The sequence below is a fragment of the Bos indicus genome, chromosome 1 (assembly GCF_029378745.1).
Source record: "Bos indicus isolate NIAB-ARS_2022 breed Sahiwal x Tharparkar chromosome 1, NIAB-ARS_B.indTharparkar_mat_pri_1.0, whole genome shotgun sequence".
NCBI classification, from domain to species: domain Eukaryota; kingdom Metazoa; phylum Chordata; class Mammalia; order Artiodactyla; family Bovidae; genus Bos; species Bos indicus.
In genome coordinates, this window is record NC_091760.1 from 127961403 (window position 1) to 127980552 (window position 19150).

General features: G+C 43.1%; 1 protein-coding gene and 1 long non-coding RNA gene across 13 annotated transcripts in view; one reads left to right on the forward strand and one right to left on the reverse strand.

Annotated features, from left to right (window-relative positions):
- Window positions 1-19150, reverse strand: part of ZBTB38 (zinc finger and BTB domain containing 38) — a 131202-nt gene that overhangs the window by 84438 nt on the left and 27614 nt on the right. For 3 of the 12 annotated variants that reach the window (XR_011567791.1, XR_011567792.1, XR_011567790.1), the window contains exons 2-3: window positions 18341-18415; window positions 161-4651 (exon numbers count right to left, since the gene is read on the reverse strand). The gene's annotated coding sequence lies outside the window, so the exon portion shown is untranslated. Of the gene's footprint in view, window positions 1-160; window positions 4652-18340; window positions 18416-19150 lie in introns of those variants that run through there. The other 9 variants (XM_019961609.2, XM_019961617.2, XM_070793927.1 and 6 more) reach the window with 5 other exon arrangements.
- LOC139184224 (uncharacterized) lies at window positions 347-17188 on the forward strand. Its single transcript, XR_011567794.1, has 3 exons — window positions 347-477; window positions 4338-10457; window positions 11448-17188. It is a non-coding gene; the product is annotated as an uncharacterized lncRNA (long non-coding RNA).

The following is a 19150-nucleotide window of genomic DNA, read 5'->3' on the forward strand; positions in this document are numbered from 1 at the left end:
CATCTGAAATACTAGGCAACGTGTAATGAATTCTCTACACAGCATGCACACACAGCACAAGCACGGCTAATCCTGCCTGCCATCTTAGCTCACAGAAGCCAGATACGCACTGCATGCAGCACACGAGCTCTGGGGAAGGAGGAGGCAGGGGACAGCTCACCTTAAATGCGGTATCTGATTAATGTTGTAAGTGACATTGCATATCAGCCTCAGAGTCTTGGTTCAACTGAGTAGGAGGGAACAAAGAAAAATGTCATCAACTGGTGATGCAAGATGAGCCCAATCACTAAACACTGTTTAGCAAACTCCAAATTCTGCAACCAGGCAGTAGAAGGCATTTCATACAGTTCAGCAGAGCTGCTGCACAATGACTGGGTCCTTCTGCTTCTGAGAATCAAACGGTCCTTTTTGCTAAGGAAGAAAATAAGCTGGAACGAACACTGTCATATCTTCTTCTTGAAGAAAGCTTTCAATACAGTATGTATCTGGCTCGGGATGCATTTTATAGACTGTTGATTTCATAGAATTGCTAGCAAACAACAACAACAAAAACAAACCTTTTAAAGCTATTGTAAAGTAAAGAGTCGTAGCATTTCTAGACTATTTTTCAGAATCCTAACTGGTGCCGGCAGGCTTGTAGAAGAATGCATGATCAGCTGTCTGTATCCGTGCTATAACCTCTAACCACAAGTCGTGTAAATGTATTCAGCTAAATGTATCTGCAGTACAGAACAGCAGATAGCTCCTCATCAGAATGGTATGAAAATGTGAATGAATTTGCTTAAACTTAGAAGCAGAATAAAAGCAGTTACAGAAAGATAAAATAATGCTGAGTTCCTTTGGATGTCTAGCTGACCATCATGAACAATAAAAGCTGTCCTTAGGACACTGACCTAAATAATGTTAAGTCTTGCAACAGCATACTGTACTTGCTCAGAATCTAGGAAATGTAAAATGATTTTTCTCCTTTTTCCCCCCTCCAAAAGCTAAATTGTCGAGTAACAAGCCATTCACAGGAATGCCAAGAGGCTTTGTGTGTATGTATCATGCAAACTGTAAGGGAAGAAATGGTGTTGAGCTGACATTCGATGTTTCTTTGTTTTACTTTGAGGCTTATCTTAGCTATGTTCCCACGATGACATTGACATCATGGAGGTCAGAGCTGACACTGGGGTGCTATCCGTTTTATGAGTGAAATGTTTTCCGAAAATTAAATCTCATCTACTCAAACACCGAATTTCATGTCTTCTTCAATATCCCCTCCCTAACCCCGCTGCTCAAGATTGATGGGCTTTACTTTGGCTGTATGTAATAAATCGGAATCACCTTCCGTAGAGGCTCTGATACATAATCGTAGGAATTAAATTTTTAAAGAAAAAAACCTTCAAGAATCCTTAGGCATTCCCTTTCAGTCTTTCATATCAACACACACACACAATTGAAGCTCAAATTGCAGTGAAATGTTTAACATGTGGAACAAAAAATGTGGAAAGAGCTGCTTATTCAGGATTTTGAAGAAATGCCTAATAAGCAAAGACTGTTTTGCTACAAAACCAGTGTCACCATGTTCCCAAAGAGAGGAAAACAGCATAGCCTGCTAGAAAAATTTCCTCCAGATCCTGCCGGCAGGTAAAAAATCAGAAAAGCATTTCATTTATCATGCTGTAAAAAACATGAAGTCTTTTATTTTTAAGGAAATAGACCAGATTCTTTTCTACTCTTTCTTCAGCTACAAAGAAACCATACCCACCCCCACCCTTAGATCCTGGATGTAAGCCAACATTTTCATAAAATGCTATGAGACTGATTTTGAGTATATAATACTATGTTTTTTCTTCCTCATATTTCTCCAAAAGTCTTTAATTGCCTATTACATCACTAAATATGCTAACGTTCATTAATTTCAACATGTGCAAAAATGAATCCATCTTTTCTGGGGTTGCCTCTATTTTCTGTAAGGACTGACTGCAAATAATCAGATCAGCAAAACATTGCAGTCCCCCAGAATTTTTTTAAAGGAGAAAACGTATTTGAACATCTTAACCTAGGTACTAGGTTTCACTATCAGATCCTTTGTTTCTAACTCTCGTTCTGTCTCCTTCCACAGCACCCAAGCGATTTTTAGCTCAATGTATGGAAAGTGCCCAACCTACCTCTAACCTGTACTCTGAGTTGGGCTGGCCAGATGGTCGGTCATACCTGAACCACACTGAGTCCTCTTCTCTTTGGAGCACATTTCTCTCCCACAACTATTCCAGAAATAAACGTGGCTTTAACGGAAATAGTAGCTTCTGGTCTAATACCAATGGTGGAGCCATCTTCCCCACCCCCACAGCATTGCTCTATGAGCTCTGGTTAGCACTGACAGCGACAGAAAATTAGAATGGAGTGTCCTTAGGCTAATTCCTTCTTTACTATGGCAGTTGAGAATTAGAGAGACTATAGCGCTCAGTTACAAGGTACCAGTTTAATGTATGGTCATCTATAAAGCAGAGTCCTGGGAGTGGGGTTGGAGGAGGTTGAACCGAAAACCTAGGCATGTGATGCTCTTGGTGTCTGTCCAGATATTCCTCAGCAATAAAACTCAGACATTCACATTAAAATACTCACAAATTATCATGGAAGCTAAATACACACAATATGGAATCTACTCTGGACACACAAAATGAAGTCGCTGCCTCCTCTGCCTGAGACAATAAATGACAGTGACAAGGACAGTAATCCACACCAGGTCCCACAAGAGGAGTGCACAGTGTCACATCCACTTTGTAGGGGCAGGGTGGTGAAGATGGGCAGGTCCCTGACTGCTGCTCGGAAGCCAGGTGCCAGGGCAGGCGGTTTCCAAACCTCCCTGTGGGGTTCTCTGTCTACTCTTTTGTCAAAACGAGTCTAAACCATGTATTGGTTTATTTTGTGAAGTTCCAAAACATTCAACGAACAAATGTGGCTCGTTTACCAAACCTGCTTGTATTAAACAAATTTGAACTGTAGTTGAGAGCACCTAGATGGATGAGCTTGTTTAGACAGACGTTCTCAACCAGTAAATCCTGTTTTGCACTTAAAAAAAAAAAAAAAAAAAACATGCTCATGCCCAAATTACTTAAGCTTTGTCGTGATTACAAGTGGCAAGGGTATGCGCTCACTTATGATTTTTAAAAATTGCCTGCTTGTCAACCTCCTCGGGGCATAGGCACAAATGTTCGTTTATCAGACAAATGCCTTTTCCATGATGAAAATTTTAACCTCTTTTTGCCACTTTGATGAGTCAAGCACAAGGAACCCAAAATAATCTGGCAGCAGCAGGCTGGAGAAGGACAGAGCTAACAGTAAGGGGTGCCTCTTTCACTTTGATTAATGCCCTTACTTGCTTACAGTCTCCTTCTACAGTCTGAGTTCATTTTATTTTCAGTCCTGTGGGTTCAAGTCAAATTGCATGACTTATGCAAAGTACATAATTCAAGTATGAACAAAGCTTGACTCTCTGTTTAAAAAAAACAAAACATAAAGTCAAGGCACTGAGTCCCAGAGGAATCCTTCGTTTATAAACATTTGGATTGGTTTGCACATTTCTTCGCTCCATTCACTGCATTAAAAACTACAGCTGGTTTCCGTTTATACCTAATATAGATATTCAGCATTTGTGGGTAAATTTGTTACCAGGTTCAGCTATTCTAATCTCAATTTTTAAAAATAAAATGTTTACCAGATGTAACATTTCTGCTTAAGTTCTTAGAATTTAAACGTTTTTATGAGGTTGCTTTTTACATTTGTTTGTAGGATGTTCACAGAAGCAACATAGTGACAATTTACCAATGACTAAAAATGCCTTTGGATGCTATTTTAGCCTAAATTCTTAGGAAAGTCCAGTGCTACTTTAAACATCTACATTTTGCCTAAAGATGTAGGTGGGAACTTCTGCTTTCTAACTAAGTCTATAGTAGCTACCATTTATTGAAAACCTACAACGTACTCAATATTTTAGCTATCCCTGGTAGCTCAGCTGGTAAAGAATCCACCTACAATGCAGGAGACCCTGGTTCTATTCCTGGGTCGGGAAGATCCCTGGAGAAGGGATAGGCTACCCACTCCAGTATTCATGGATTTCCCTGGTGGCTCAGATGGTAAAGAATCCGCCCACGTTGCGGGAGACTTCAACTTGGGAAGACCCCCTGAGGAGGGCATGGCAACCCACTCCAGTATTCTTGCCTGGAGAATCCCCATGGACAGAGGAGCCTGGTGGGCTACAGTCCATGAGGTCACAAAGAGTCAGACATAACTGAGCAACTAAGCACAGCACATATTATTTAATTCTCACCCAATGCCATTTCCTTCTCCAGGGGATCTTCCTGACCCGGAGATTGAACCCAGGTCTCCCACATTGTAGACAGACGCTTTACCATCTGAGCCAACAGGAATAATCCTGCAAGATGAATTATCATCACCTTTAGGTGAGGAACTAATTGAGATTACCAGTCACACACAGCAGAGTTAGGATTCAAACCAAGTCCAGTTGATTCCAAAGTCTGGGTCTTTCCACCAATCTAAGGAGGATAAAACCTGCTTCATCCACACTCTGCCCTGATGTGAGAATCTTCTTACTGCGCAGACTTGCGGTAGAGAAGACTTCCACTCCCTGGAGCCAGGATCATCCCTGTTGAGATGAAACAGTTTCAACTCTCCAGGCTCTGGGAACCGTGGGGACCAACGGCAGACAGTTTGGACCAGCAAGTGGAAAAGAATAAGAGAAGAGGAATTAACTGGACTGTGTTGGAAAGTTAAGGGTAGAAACCAGGATAACAATTTTGGTCAGAGATTTGTCATCATTTGGAAATGTTTTATCAGGCGAAATCAGTGGAAAAGCTTATGTATCCATCTGAACAAACTACTTCACCTAATGAAGTCCCGTCTTTCTGTGGTACAGATGAGGAAACCAAGGTTATGAGAGAGATGGTCATTGGCCCAAGATCACACACTTAATAAGTGAGTTTACTCATTTCCTATATTAAAATTTTTCTACAAGCCTGCATTTGTGGATAAATCTGTTATCTGGTTGTTAGATGGTCCTAATCTAAATTATCAAAGAAAAATCAGTATAACAATCAAGATGGACCTGGTTTCTACTCACAAATAGTATTTCTGTCCTAAACAGATAACGTAAGTCTGTATGATGAGTTCCTTCCCCAAAAATATTTTATTTTTTAAAAGATTTTTTTTTTTTGATGCAGACCATTGTTAAAGTCTTTATTGAATTTTTTACAATATTGCTCCCATTTTATGTTTTGGTTTTTTGGCTGTGTGGCATATGGGATCTTAACCCCTGGCCAGGGATTGAACCTACACCCTCTGCATCAGAAGGCGAAGTCCCAACCACTGGACCACCAGGGAGGTCTCCCTAACACATTTTTAAAACGAACTTTTGAATGGGAAATTTTGCTCAACCAAGTTTAGTGTTTCAAGTGCATCATTTTAACAATTACCTCTTTATGTGGACATCTGCTTTTACCCCCATTTAACATCCCGTCCAGCTCTGAAGGTTTGGGATTCTAAAAAATCCAGCCTAGCTTGCTTCCTAGGTTGGTTAGGCCAAGAGCTGCACTCTGAGCCTCCTGCTTTCAGGTTATATGGCCAGTTGACTGTCTCGCTCATTAGCAGTAATTCTAGATGGCAACCAGAGAGTTTGGAAACAGGGCTTTCTAATCAACTCTATGAGCTCTAGCCTGCTCGGGATAGAAATATAAGAGGAGGATTATCTCTCTCAACACTCCTAAAGCAGTAGAACAAAGGGTTAGATAAATGGACGAGCATGATGAGTTTGAGCTCCCAGAAGCCTGCTCCAGTTCTTTTGTTGCTATTGTTCAGCCACTCAGTCGTCTTTGACTCTTTGCGGTGCCATAGTCGGCAGCACGTTAGGCTTCCCTGTCCTTAAGCATCTCCCGGAGTTTGCTCAAGACATGAGCTTTCTCACTTTCATCCATCAGCATCTGTATAATATGTGGGCAAGGAGCACAGATTTGATGGCAAGGAGCCCTGGGGACCAAACTGAGGTTACCCTCAAGGAAAGGGCTGCAGGGAGAAGGGAATGTGAACCATGGGGCTTTAGACTGAGACAAAGTGGTGACTGACTTTGTGTTTCCAGGGAGACTGTGGTAGACAACGTCCCCCTTCACCCTCATCCAGCTCAGACTCTCCTGTGGGAATACTGTCAGCAGGGCTCACCATCATTTTCAATATCGCAACCTCAGCTCTAGCAGGAGATTGCCCCTGCTTTCACTGTGCAGCGCATTGGAAACGTGGCACTAATAAGCATCTCGCCTGCCCACGAGGCCAAGAGCATTCCTGCATCCTCAGTCGCACATTGGCTTGCAGTCATCACTGTTTGCCACACCCAAGATGGAGAGTAAATGGAACAACAGGGTCTTCTAGATCCTGAACTGACCAAAGACATTCAGCAAGAAGGCCAAATTTCTTCTTTCTAGAGAGATTGGCAACTAGTTTGAAGAGGGAAGGTGGGGATGTAAATGATGGTAGAGAAGGAAGAAATCTTACAGATGGGGAAAATCTATCCTCACATGAGAGGATAATCCTCTCCTTATATCTCTGTGCATCCTGGGCAACAAATATTCCACGACAACCTGGGAACAAAGTCATTTGCTTTTTTTTCTCTCAGATAAATGACTTCGTGTTTCCGAAAGGTCATGACCATCAACCTCTTCTCACCAGAGCAGCTTAACAAACCTCAGTGAATCTTGACTTCCTTTGCACTAAAGATAAAAGCACAGTAGTTTTTGTTGTATTGAACTATCTGCCTTTACTCACGTCTCTGGCTGGCACCCTGTGAGACCTGTGTCTCTCCCATGGCAAACAGAGCATTGCCTAATGCGATGGAGGGACTTCTATGGGTAGGCTCTTAATTGACCAACCCCAAATTAGGGGTCCTTTCTCTGCTCCACTCCCAGTGGAATCCTCAGCTTTATCTCCTGAAACCACTTCCTAAAATGAGAAAACTTGTTCCATGAGTTAAGGAAGGGATCTGGGGACTAAAAATACCTATGGAAGTCTTTCAAGTTCTTAATCACTTGTTTACCAAGGTGAGGGGCGGGGGCACAAGTTGTCTGGCGAGCGGACCACAGGCTATGTTTACATCTGTCCCTCCTAGAACAGGGAAAGGGGAGACAGAAATTAAGAGAGGCCTGATGACAACACCACAGCCTCCAAAATGTGCCTCAACATTTCCCCATGCTGTCAGTGGCAGAGCCCATTACACAGAATTACAGGATGGGCAAGGCACATGGGAAGGTGTCATCTGGACCTTTCTTGAAGGGAGGAGAAAATCAGATTCAGGGAGTGTGATATCTGAAGACCTCAGCAACCAGGATAAAAGCCAGATTCCTAAATTACGAGTATTCTGCTCTTTGTAGTTCAACACACTGGCTCAACTAATTTAAAAAAAAAATCCACCTTTCACTTGAGCGGATGCCTCAAAAATGATTATAGAATAAGTGAGTTAACAAATAGATTCCAGTATAGAGGGTTTTAACTTCTTTCCCAATTCCTCCCAGAAGAAAATGTTTAGCTATTTAACTTTTTTAAAGCTCAACAGAACATAATTTGAAGCAAAAATAGTAAATATCAGCCAAAATTATCACCTGAGACCCAGTATCATTTGAGAAGTATCAAGAGAAGCAGACTTGATTGCTATATTAAGTCAATCAGATTAAGTTCAGCCGGCTGAAGTAGCCTTTATCCTATTTGGTTTGCAAAGAAAAAAAAAAAATCTCATGAGTTAGCATTAGCAGCTAAAAATAAGTTGCAGGTTTCATTTTCCGTTGTTCAGTACAGTTTTGAAACCAAAAGGTGCAAAACTAGGAGATTCACCAACGCCTACTGAAGATCAACAACTCAAATAGTCAGTCCCCTTTTGGGCACAGCGTCCTGATTACAACTCACAGCCAGGCCTGAGACACGTACACTTGGGCCCCTCTCCCCATGGTCTCTTGAGATGACTGCCCCTAATAAATAAGATGCGGCAGGAAATTAGGGGCTGAGGCCAGTCCTGGGGGGGGACAGTGGCTTGTGTGTGTTTCTTGTCATATCCGGATAGAATGCCACATAGACAGCAGCCCCATAGGCACAGCTTTGATCTTAGATGGCGCTGGGGACCCCTCCACAAAACAACTGAGTAAATAATGCTAGAATTTCGCTCGGATGAGGCCCTGAAGGTAATGAGCACAGTGGGGAGGCCTTGACCTAAATGCCCCAGGACCTTGTGCAATTCCCTACTGCGAACCCCGGCAGCTCACGATAAGTTTAATTTCAAAACTGTCTTCCCAGGGCCAAGTCTGGCAAAAAGGTGTTTGACAGAGGCGCAAATGCTTCAGAGGGAAGGCAGCCATCGCAGGCTGGGGCGTTCAGCTGTGGCACGGGGCCCGGAGAGAGCAGAGCTGGTGAGAGAAAGCCCTCTACTGAATGAGAGTGGTGGGGGGCGGGGGACGCGCAGAGAAGGGTTAATCTCCTTCCATTAGAGGAGGGGCCCTTTGGTGGAGGTGAAGAGAATAATCTGTATGAAGAGCAGGGAAGATAAAGAGCCATTCCAGAGAAGAAATTACTGTGCTGGGGCTGGAAGGATGATTCGTCCTAGAGTTTCACCGTGAGAGCGTTTCTTAGATCTGAGTCTTCACCTCGCTTTGAAGTTACAGCCTCAGGGTGGGGGAAGGGGGGATCGTCACACGTAGCCCTGCAAGACTTGAGCTTCGATTGCATCTGAGATGGGCCAACTTTGACTGATTCCGAGATGCAGAGGGTGAGGCCGCCTTAGAAGCCGAACCATAAATTAGCAATAAACAATGGGAGTTGCTCACAACAGAGAAGCCAGTGGCTGCATCCCCCTTTCTTGGGGGTGAGGAGCAACCTCTCTCTTTAATTAAACTTAAACTTTTAAAAAGTTGTTTTTAATAGTTTGGGGGGAACTAGTTTACTATTCACAAGAAGTTGCAAAAACAGTACAGTAGCTGTATGATGTCACCTGTCTTCTCAGAATGACACTATCTTGTATCAATACTACCGTAATACAGTCTCTAAACCAAGAAGGTAATACTAATACCGGTACAACACTGTTAACTTAGGTACAGACTACTACTTCAGATTTTAGCAGTTTTTACATGCACTTGTGTGTGTGTGTGTGTGTGTCAAGAGTTCCATGAAATGTTATCACATGTGAAGACTGGAGTAGCTGTCAACACAATCCTGATACAAGACCAAACCATCACCACAAAGAAACCCCCTGTGCGACCCCACCGTAGTCACACCTTCCCCCAAGCCTAGCCCCTGGCACTGATCTGTTCTCAGCACTGTAATTTTGCCCCTTTGATAATGTGATATAAATGGAATCTTGCAGTCTGTAACCCTTTAGGACTGACTTTCTCTCACCCAGCAGAATGCCCTTATGAGCCATTCAAGTTGGATGGGTAGATGTGACTTTTTATTGCTGAATAGTATTCCATGATATGAATGTATCAGTTTGTTATCCATTCACCCACTGAAGGGCATTTGGCGGGTATCCAGTTTTAAGCTAGAACAAATAAAAAGGCTATGAATATTCATGTGACTGCTAAGTCGCTTCAGTGAAGTCCAATTCTTTGTGACCCCATGGCTCCTCTGTCAATGGAATTCTCCAGACAAAAATACTAGAGTGGGTTGCCATGCCTCCTCCTCCAGGGGACCTTCCTGACTCAGGGATCAAACCCAAGTCTCATGTCTCCTGAATTGGCAGGCAGGTTCTTGACCATTATTGCCACCTGGAAGCCCCATTTGTGAAGGTACTTAGGTTCATTTGTGTAAACCTAAGTTATCATTTCTCTTCTGTAAATATCCAAGAGTGGGAATATATGGTATATATATGCTAACCTTTATTAAAAACTATCAAACTCTTTCAGAGTGTTGTACCATTTATACTCCCACCAGCAATGTATGAGTGATCCATTTTCTCTATATCCTCACCAGCATTTGGTAACATCAGTTTTTGTTTTTTTTTTTTTTAATTTTAGCCATCCTGATAGACTCATTGGGGCTCATTTTGATGGTCCCCAGTCAAGATGGCAGTCACTTGTGGGGCCTCCAAAGCTTGACTGGTGTGGCTTCAGGTTTCTCTCACTGTTCCAGCTTTCCAAATACTGTCTACATAGCAATGTGCTGTTTGGCATTTTGATGATGGAAAATGAGGCTCTTGATATAGGGTGAGGCCTCAGGTTTGTCCAGTTGCTCCTGACATCAGTAGTAGGACTTCACCATCTGGGAATGTTGGGTTTCTTTAAGGCAGTATTTCTTGGCCCAGCAGGCAGACTTGATACCGGTGACATTCACTCCCGTGGAGTAATATGAAGGCCATGATATAACAGCCATGAGGTGGGGACAGACTTTGCCTGGACTGGGGTCTTCCTGAAGCTTTAGCCAGAGACTGTGTAAGTGCTTTTTATTCCTAAAGTTAGTACCTTATTAGCACAGGGTGGTGGGATGGTGGTGGGACATGAAGTCAGCACAGACAGGTAAGGACGGGATCACCAGTGGCACCTGTCAGATGTCAGAGGCCCCACTGAACACTTCTTGCCCTTGGCCCCTCTACTCTGTTGACTGCTCAAGACTCTCCTGCAGCATGTGGACACCTTGTCTGGATGGCATGGACCTCTGATTTCTACCTCCTGGGAGTTAGATTTGAGGCAATGTGTCACCACCACAGGGAGCTTCGCAACCTAGGGATCCAGGTCCTGCCAGCAAGTAGAATTCCATCTGAGTAGCAGACGGTGCCTCAGCCAAGGAAGGTGTTCAGATGACCAGGGAATCGGGCTTTGAAAAGGGCCAACCCCATGGGGATGACTCAAACAGCCCCAGCCATGTCTGGAAAGTCATCCTCCATCTGTTGTACCCCTGATTCAAGGGAGGCTGTGAACCTTCCCAGAACCCATACCCATCAAGACCCTGCTTCCACAGGTTTGGCCAGGAGGTCAAGAATCAGGAGGGTAGTGATCCTGCATCAGGACAGCCAAGAGATAATGGAGACCCTGCACAGAAGCAGGGAAGCTCGGTGATCTTAGGTAGATTCCCTCATGCTTCTGTATGGAAGACGGATGCTGTGAAGGTTCTCCTCTGGGTTCCTCTTGGTTCTGGCTCTTGTGCTTCACCTGATGCATTCACAGGAGATGCATGTGAACTTGGGCATGGAGGAATCTAGATGGTGTCTTACAGAACCTGATCATGAACTGGGGACTGTTGGGGGCTGAACAGTCTCTGGAAGCTGAACTTGAGGCTGAACCTGAAAGCCAAATGATGAGATGGTGGTCTGATGACTGAGAAGAGTTATGCAGATGGGATGGATAGTCACACTTCCTCTTAGAAGGTGGTGAGAATTTTAGAATTTGGTTGTTGTTTATTCACTATGTTCTCTTATTTTCCAGGTTTCCATTCTTGGGGACCTTTTCTCTAACTCACTGCTCCATTTGGCCATGTGCTCTTACTTACCTCCCATCAGAAGGCAGCCAAGCACATAGCACCTTTCAGATACAATGAGGTAGGTGGAGACAGGGGCAGTACCTCGCCTGACCATGAATTTGGGTAATGAGACTCCATCCTTAAGGCTGAACCACGGCAGCGCCCCTCAGCTCTGGCTTTGGCTTTTCCACTCATGACTCCCGTGACCTAACATTTGCCCACAGTGTAAATCTTGCTCTGTCCCTGCTCTGTTCTCTTGGCTTCTGACTCTGGACCCCTCCTCCTACTTGGCTCTTACGGCCTGGATCCACATGGCTGCCCTATGTCTTCCTCGGACTAAGTGTTATTATCTCGGTGCTCAGAGCACAGGGTAGTCTCTTACGGTGTCCCTCACAGGGTCTGGGCTGCCCACACGTATCCTGAGATATGCCCTGCCTATCAGAAGGCAGATACACATTCTCTGGTAGAACCAGGGGCTCACTTTAGGAGTCAGTCTTCTCACAGTACCTTGTCTCTACTAATGTACCAGAGAAGAACAAATCTGACTCCATATTGGAGCTATTCCTCCAGCTCTAACCCTTGCACTCTGTTGCCTGTGCTTAGGCATGCTGGCTCAACACTTTGTGAAAAAGAATGCTGCCAGTAGTCCAAAATGTACATGATATCCCATTCTCAAGACTGTGACCTTTAAAAGTATAACACTTCTCCATTCATATAGAGATAAAAAGTTGCATAACAGAGCATAACATTTGTCTTGCTGGAGGTTTATAAGAACATTGTGACCAGATCTATGTAGAAGGCTGTAAGAACAAAGGATTCCAACATCTAGATGTTTGCAACAACCAGTCAAATCTGTTCCTGTTTTAGTATAAAAGAAGCCTGAACTCTAACTTGGGTAAGATGGTTGCTGGCTTTCTGCATAAAGTTGGTATTTTTTGACCCAACAACTTGTCTCTCAATTTATTGTCCTGTTGCGCAGTAAGCAGTACAAGCTAGGACTTAGTGATGCTACTCAGAGGTTGGGTGGATCCAGGCCCTTTGTCACTCAAGTTCTAGTTCTTCCTCTGCCACTAGATCTCTGCGTAACAACCACAAGTGAGTGAATCAACTATTCTGTGGCTCAGTTATCTTATACTTACAGTAAAGTTTCCAAACTCCCTAGCTGATAAACTTTCAACTGTATCATATCACGATTAAGGAGAAATCTAAAATTCAGAAGCCAAAAAACACCTTTAAGTTAAATTCTAGTTTGGATGTACTAGCTTACAGTTCCTTGACTTTTTTCTGTCTAGTAAGTATTGCTGAAAAATGAGTGTTTATTAAATTGAACACAATATTATCAATAATCCTCAGGCCTTAATGTGCATAGGGACTGAGAGGGTATATTAAAATACATATTCCTAGACCCTGTCCTCAGAGCTTTCCATGCCACTGGGGCCTAGGAACATGCATTTTAACATGAGAAACTGAAGGGGACTTAGATTTTGAAATAGACATTGATGACTTTTCAGGGTCTGACTTACGCATTAGGAACTTTAAAAATAGGCCATTTGACCTACTGATTCAATTCTAGGAATTTTCCCTTAGATGTCCACCAAGATTTATTTATAAGAATGTTTTTACGTTTATAATAGCAGAACACTAGAGGCAATAAAAATGTACATAAAAAAGAATGGATAAATTAAGACATATCCATGCAATGGAAACACAGCCATTAAAAATAAAAATTTCAAAAGATCATCTAGTGACTTGGAAAAATGTTTACAACATAATGTTAAGTGGGGTGAAATCATTTAGTGACTTGGAAAAATGTTTATAACATATATAAAATTTAAAAAGAGGCATATAAAATAGCATTTCAATAATGTTCAAAAGAAGAAAAGAATATATATGAAAAAACTGACAAGAAATACATCAACATGTTAATATTGAATTGTTGGTTGGCTGTTAGATTACTGCAGATTGTTGGTTTCTTCTTGATACTTTTCTTTATTTTCCAGATTTTGCATAGTGACTAGTTATGGCTCTTTTTATTTGAAAAACAATGCTAAATTTTTTTTTTTTAAGTAAAGAAAAAGAATTTGACTCATGAGGAATGAAAAGAGAGGGAAGAGAGACCTCTTAGGAGCCTGATCCAGCCATGGCCTTGCTGCTGTAAGAGGACTTGGAAGACAGACTGAGTCTGGTGCTGGGGTGAATTTTAAGCTACATTCTCTTTTGCAAAGTACCTTGGTATAGTCAATGCCCAGGAATTTGGGTCAACGAGAAAATCCTTTTCACTAGATACTAATTTCTTGCTACACTCGAAGATAACAGACTATAGGAACAGGGACATGGGAGGGAATTCAGTGTGAACAACATCTTTACTGCTCTTGAGTTGATCTCATGCTTGTTGCCTCTGTGTATAATCCCCGTGGCCTCACCCTAGAGCACCATGCAGACTGACTACACTCTGCTTAGGGGCTCCTGGACAGATGATAGGCTTCATTCCAGCTTGGGAGACTCCACCCAGGGCCAGACCTTCCATGGAGCTTCCAGCCTTCTTCCATGGAGGCTTTCAAAGCCTCTTCTGGCCAATGCACTGGGAGCCCCATTGAGTGCCAGGAAGCATCCTTTTTTGGCAGACAGATGGCTCAACTTTACTTTCTCTCATGGATCTCAGTGATCCATGAGTCAAACCTGAGTAAGAGTAGAAGATTCTTGGTTAGGCCCCTGGCCTAGGGGGCCTAACCTTTCCAAATGTCCTTGAAATTTTTACACCACATGCTTTGGCTAGTTAGGAAATGGTGCTAAGGATTTCAGGTTCAAGTCAATTTAGAAAGATCAATAAATAAATATGCTTGCAGTATTATTAGCAATATCAAAATCCTAACACCAATACTGATCACAAAGACGGTAATTGTTTTCATCAACACCCTAACTTGCCACATATTTTCCTAAGTTGTCCAAACCATTTCACATATATTACCTTACTTATTCTGACAGAATCTCAGCTTTACACTTTTAAAAATACCATTTTGGAGGTGGGAGGAAGCTATAAAGTTCTGATGAAAACCAGAGGCTTGAGTTAAAAACAAAACCCTGAAGTCTTCAGTGTGGTGTTTTCCAACTGTGTTCTTGACAAGAAGTCAGGGGATTTCAGCATGAGAAATCACGAAGCCCCATTACCATGAATTCTCAGCTTTGGTAACTGTGATGTGGCCTGATTGCAAAATCTTCCAAACAGAACATTCATAATGCTGACCCAGGGCAAGAGGGGGGCATGTACTTCTGTGCCCTGAAAAGTATAAAACTTTTAACCTGGGGTTAAAAATAATCAACTGGTCCAAGCACTGCCTGCATCAGCAAACTGTGCCCAGACCACATCTGAATCAATAGACATGATTCTAAGTTCTGAAAAGACTATGTAGCCTCACATTGAATCGTACTCCTCATATGAATTGGAGAATGGGAAAAAACCCAAACATATTATATATATATTAAACTGAATCACCTTGCTATACACCAGAAACTAACACAACATTGTATAAATCAACTATACTTCATGGCAACCCACTCCAGTACTCTTGCCTAGAAAATTCCATGGATGGAGGAACCTGGTGGGCTACAGCCTATGGGGACACAAAGAGTCGAACATGACTGAGTGACTTCACTCACTTCAACAAAAATTTTTAACTAAAATAAAATATAAAATTAAAAGTTAAGGAAGCTTGAGAAAGTCTAACTTTCCCCATAATATCTACGTTGATGCATTTTTGAAAACGTTGAAGGTCAAAGTATTTACAAAGTGTGCTTGTTACCCTTGCCTCACTGGTGGGTCTGTAGTGTTAACCTAGCATGCTGTACCAGCCCGGTGAAGGGGTTGTGTTGATGGCAGTGAAATTTTGATTTGGTGGTAGCACATCTCTCTCTGCCACACTAGGCAGCTAGACATTAAAAATCAAGTTGATCCCAGCTTACTCCCTCACTCCTTTGTCAATTCCTGCATCCTTAGTACTTTGAGGAGTCATTCTTACATGGCAGTTGAAGTTAACAGTCTGTGACTAACAGTCTCCCCAGTGAATAGACCCTGACTCCTTTTCCTTCTTAACCATGGTCTTGACCCCGCCCTTCCTGGCAGACTCCTTTAGGCTTGGACATGTAGCAATAGATCATTCCCACTCGACGCCAGCTTTTGAAACCTGGTACTTGTTCTCAGCTTACTCCTTGTGGCTGCTCCCTAGTTGCAGGTCCTGGGCTCTCCCAGTTAACTTGGTTTTATCTTTAGTTTTCTCTGCTAACCCAGCCAGCTCTCCACTCAGTAGGTTCTTTTGGGACCCACCAAACCAAGAAAGGCAATGGCAACCCACTCCAGTACTCTTGCCTGGCAAATCCCATGGACGGAGGAGCCTGGTAGGCTGCAGTGCAGGGGGTCGCTAAGAGTCAGACACAACTGAGCGACTTCACTTTCATGCACTGGAGAAGGAAATGGCAACGCACTTCAGTGTTCTTGGCTGGAGAATCCCAGGGACGGGGGAGCCTGGTGGGCTGCTGTCTATGGAGTCACACAGAATTGGACACAACTGAAGCAACTTAGCAGCAGCAGCAGCAGCAAACCAAAAAAATGGACTTTCAAAGGTTGAAGCATTTTTGCAACAAATCCACTCATTCTTCTATCCCACTCCTCCTGGTGTGAGGGACTGGGCGGGGGCGAGGCAGCAGTAATAGGAGATGAGGCCAGGCTCTGAGAGCTGTGTTAAGTCAGTCAGTAGCTGGCCTTCCCACACAATGGACAATGTGTATTCTTCAGGGTGTGGGTGTGAGTGCCAGAAATGTCAAGTCCAGGAGTAAGATATAATCCAAAACCAGAGTGTCTAGCCAGATATTGACAGTGAAACTAGAGAAGTAGGTACCAGGCAGCTCAGGCAAGAACTGGAAACCATTTTTATAGTCTGTGTGCTGCTAAAGTGAGCACGTGCAGCCCATTTGTATTGGAGATCTTTACGATGCCTTGCGGCCATCATAGAGGCACCACCATATGGTTTCCGATATTTTCCAGCAAGGGTGATACTGCACCAAGACCAACAATGATGAAAAGACTGCATAACATATAAAATCAGTTCAGGGTTCTTCAAACAGGGCTTATAACCTTACCACTCATGATTGCAGTAAATGTTTTGCAACTTTTCCTGAAAAGAAAACGCTAGAACTATACATCAAATCCTTTGGGTAGAATTAATACCCTCAGCTGGAGCCTTTTTTAGTTTACTTTCACATGTTTCTCTTATAACTTGGTTTCAGGATCCCATCTTGTCAGGAATTTCCCCCTCTACCCCCAATATTAAAAATTATGCCAAGATCTAGAGCAGGGTAGCTTCCCAAAGCCCCCAGGAGCAAACTGAACTATGATCTAAAAAAAAGAAAAGAAAAGAAAAAAAAAGAAAACAACCCACCAAGAGCTTTCCTAGTGACCACTAGGAGAACAGATTCTATTGGACAATTCCTACAAGCATGACAGAGCCAGAATGGTCTTAAACCAAAAGGACCCTGGAGGGGGAAAAAGTGGAGGGAAGAATGCCTTTCGTGGTTCACTGGCCACTGGTGGCCTAGTGGTGTTTATGTAAAGGCTCAGCATTAGGACAGACAGAGGCTTCTTGAAAAATCTGCTCCTTGCCCTGCTGCTGCTGCTATGTCACTTTAGTCATGTCCGACTCTGTGCGACCCCATAGACGGCAGCTCACCAGGCTTCCCATCCCTGGGATTCTCCAGGCAAGAACACTGGAGTGGGTTGCCATTTCCTTCTCCAATGCATGAAAGTGAAAAGTGAAAGTGAAGTCACTCAGTCGTGTCTGACTCTAGCGACCGCATGGACTGCAGCCCACCAGGCTCCTCTGTCCATGGGATTTTCTAGGCAAAAGTACTGGAGTGGGGTGCCATTGCCTTCTCTGGCTCCTTGCCCACTCCTTACCAAAAAGTGTTAGTTATATTAATATAATTCTAAATATCTGATCTCTTTTTACTTCCCCCACTACTTCATTCTGCTATCTTATTTTTGAGCATCCCTAAGTTCCTCATTATGCCTTGCAGAGCAGACGACCTCTTCGTCAGAAACACTCCAGAGCTGTTACTGGAAAGTGGCTGCCCCCCATCCAGGGACTACATTTCCCAGATGCCTTTGCAGTTAGAAGCTGTCATGTGACTAGAATTTTAGCCAATAGAATGTGAGTAGATGTGTCCTGGCCACTTCTAGGCAGGGGCCATAAAAATCTCCATGTGCACTTTTTCACACTCTTTTTTCCTCCTCCACTGGGAAGTGGAAACAATCCCAGGTGATCTTTAAAACAACATACTGCAGAAGGTGGAGCCTCTCTCAACCTACGTCTCTGAATGAATGTGTGACCTTTATTGTTACGTGACCAAGAAATAAACTTCTATTGTGTTTGAGTCATTATACCTTTTTCAGTCTATTACAGCAATTAGCCTATCTTAACTATTACTATTATCCTCTTTGATACAGCTGTTATTGTTGTGTGCAGAAGTCCCCATGCCTTCTTCCCTTTCCCTGTACCTTGCTGCTGCTGCTAAGTTGCTTCAGTCGTGTCCGACTCTGTGCGACCCCACAGACAGCAGTCCACGAGGCTCCCCTGTCCCTGGGATTCTCCAGGCAAGAACACTGGAGTGGGGTGCCATTTCCTTCTCCAATGCATGAAAGTGAAAAGTGAAAGTGAAGTCGCTCAGTCGTGTCCGACTCGTAGGGACCCCACGGACTGTAGCCCACCAGGCTCCTCCATCCATGGGATTTTCCAGGCAAGACAACAAAATAAAAGAACAGATTTAGTCAACTAAATTCAAGCAGCCATTAGGGACAAATGACACTCACCAAATCAATGGTCGCAGCGTTCAGACCTTATAGCCAGATGAGGAGCGGTTTAGCAGAGCCTCACTTCTAGACAACCTGATATATTAAGATAAAACAAAAAGTAAAATGTAAGATCTACTAAACAGATGTATTAGCAAGCAATGGTTAATCTTCAAAGGGTGTTGTCAGTTTACAAAGGAATCTGCCGCTCTTTTCCAGTAAGCAACAAGCTTCTCAATTGCATTTATAACATAAGATACATTTAAAAATACCCTTACCCCATCATTATAGAACAGAATTTATGAAGAACAATTCTACTCGGCTAAGTACACTATACAAAGACTAGATAATGACTCAGGAGATGACTTTGGATGCCAGGAGAACTGGGTATGATTTCTATGTCTGTGTGCTCTGCAATTCTTATGAACAGGTTAAAACTTTTCTCGTGGGAACTTAACTTTCTGGGGTAGAAACTTCCAGAGCTTGTAAAATTATAGGCTACACCAAGACTTAAACTTGATTCAGTGAAATTAAAACAGACATCAAAGATACATTATCATCAGTCTCTGCGTTTCATATCATCCCAGATGCAATGGCACAAGCAGGAATGAAAATAAGCTCTCTGAAAACAGGGAGATGAGACAGCGGAGGCGCACGAACTGGAACAACCACAGAGAACCAGAAACACGCTGCGTATGGGTGGCAGGTTGTGGTCATTTTCTTACCAGAGCTGCCAACTTTTAGCAGGTTAGGTGTGAAAATACCACTTGACAGCACAGGGCACATATTTGCCTAGAATAGGGTTTATTTTTGTTTCTGATGATTTGTTAT